Source organism: Puntigrus tetrazona, chromosome 13 (assembly GCF_018831695.1).
Source record: "Puntigrus tetrazona isolate hp1 chromosome 13, ASM1883169v1, whole genome shotgun sequence".
Classification (NCBI taxonomy): Eukaryota; Metazoa; Chordata; class Actinopteri; order Cypriniformes; family Cyprinidae; genus Puntigrus; species Puntigrus tetrazona.
Genome location: NC_056711.1, coordinates 22,777,507 through 22,779,417, shown reverse-complemented (window position 1 = coordinate 22,779,417; position 1,911 = coordinate 22,777,507). Strand labels below are relative to the sequence as shown.

The 1,911-nt window shown below is 46.8% G+C and overlaps 1 pseudogene; it reads right to left on the bottom strand.

Moving 5' to 3' along the window:
- Positions 1–728, bottom strand: part of LOC122356264 — a 15,478-nt pseudogene extending 14,750 nt beyond the window's left edge.
- Between the last annotated feature and the right edge of the window lie 1,183 nt (positions 729–1,911).

Sequence of the window (1,911 nt, the reverse complement as noted above, 5' to 3'; positions counted from 1 at the left end):
CTTTCACGAGGCATCACAGAGATATTTCTCCATTATAATCCTTCCCTCCAACCTTTCCTGAAGTCCTATTTCCTCCCACCCCCCAGTCAAAGTGACTGGACTGGCCAAGTCAAGGAGATGACGCTATGTCCATCTCAACCTCCGAGAGAAAAGATTAGGCTTGATTAGGTCTGATCAGCTAGACAGCACAGGACCCCAGACCTCCAGGAAGGCTCATGGAGGACCTGTTAGATATTTTTCATCAAGGAGACTGTTGCTGCGCTGGCTACTTGGTGTGATAGAGCATGGATATACCCTTTAATTCAGGTGCAGACCACCCGTTGCATGGTGCAGTCTCTAACATTATCTTGATATGCTTTTTCTGAAACAAGAGATATACAGTCTACTTGAAAAGGAGAGAGAGAGGAAATGTAGTACCCAAAGAGACCAAGGACTCTTGCAAGCGTCCGTTCAGGATGGTAATGCTGCAGCAGATCCTGGTACCAAATTCGCCCTGAGGACACTCGTTTGGATCTATGAACTTAAAGACACGTATTTTCACATTCAGAGATGGCTCCACATCACAGACGCTTTGTGAGGTTTGCTTTCGAAGGACAGTGTACCAATAATGAGTTGATTTGGAATCGCTGGGAGGCAGAGAGATCTGTTTGCACCATGAGCAAAGCCATGCACTGCCAGCTGTTCTTCTCCCTGTCCCACTCCCGCACGGAAGAGGGATGTACTGACATCGTGCTGGCCAGCAGCCAGGGGGCTTCAGTGATACTCCATGGCCCCGAACTGGCCAGACCAGTTCCCGGACCTAGCCAGAACTTCTGGGTAGCGCCACCCCTGGCCAATCCCCATCAGGAAGGACCTGCTGCTCTCTCGGAGCGGTGGGCAGAGTTATGTAGCCTTCATGTGCATGGCTGCTTCAGGAGGATATCAGACAGGTTAGGCACCCTGAGATTCTTGAGTTCACGCCTTATGCTCTCTGGCCTTTGTGGGCACCACTTTCTGAGATGTTTGTATGCTCTGGGAAATGGGGAGTGTTTGCCGAAATGGTGCTGCAATGTTCTACGATCAACCCAGCTAACTTGCTCTGTGTCAGATATTTCTGTATTTTCTACAATACAGAGCGGAATAAGGGATCTCTACCATCAACACTAAAAAATTATATTTAGCTACTATTACTTCTTTTTCATTCCCTGCTGGACAGGCAAATGATTTAACTCACACTGGTGGTGAGGTTTTTCTTAAGGAGCGAGGAGATGCATCCCTTGTACTCTTCCTCATTATTTCCCACATTATTACTGTCAGATATACCACATTTTGTAAACGTAGGTTTAAGCGCTTATTAGCTTGTCTCCACCCTATCAGCTGCCAAGCTGCTGGTGAAGTAGTTTTAGTACAGGCTGCTATTAGACTCTCCGCGGCAGGATTGAATATAGTTCCCATAACAGGAGAATATCTCTGCGATGTTTTGTAGAAAACTTTAAAGAGAACGTCTCCGGCTATTATTGCCAGCCTTGGATGTTACAATGGGCCCACCCGCAGGATGTACACGCCATGTTACGCTACACTTAGCCAGTATTATTGGGACCCAGCTACAGCGCTCAGTTTCTGATTTTGGCCTCATTGTCATGTGCGCATTTATACTGCCTCTCTAACCTCGTCAAACTTTGATTAAGTTGATCATTCTATCACGAATTTTTTCTCTCTTAACAACTCATCAGTCAACGATCAAGTCACTGCAGCACCGCTTCAACACAAACACACCTACTATCTGTAGCGCTGGCTGCAGACTTTTTTTAATGGTTACAGGAGTCAATGGGGTGGCCAGTGTCATTTTAGGGTAGTCATGGCACCCAATGTTTCAAAACACTGCCCTCCATCTGTCTGCCTTTTTCCTGTAATTGCATCCTGCTGCTGCTC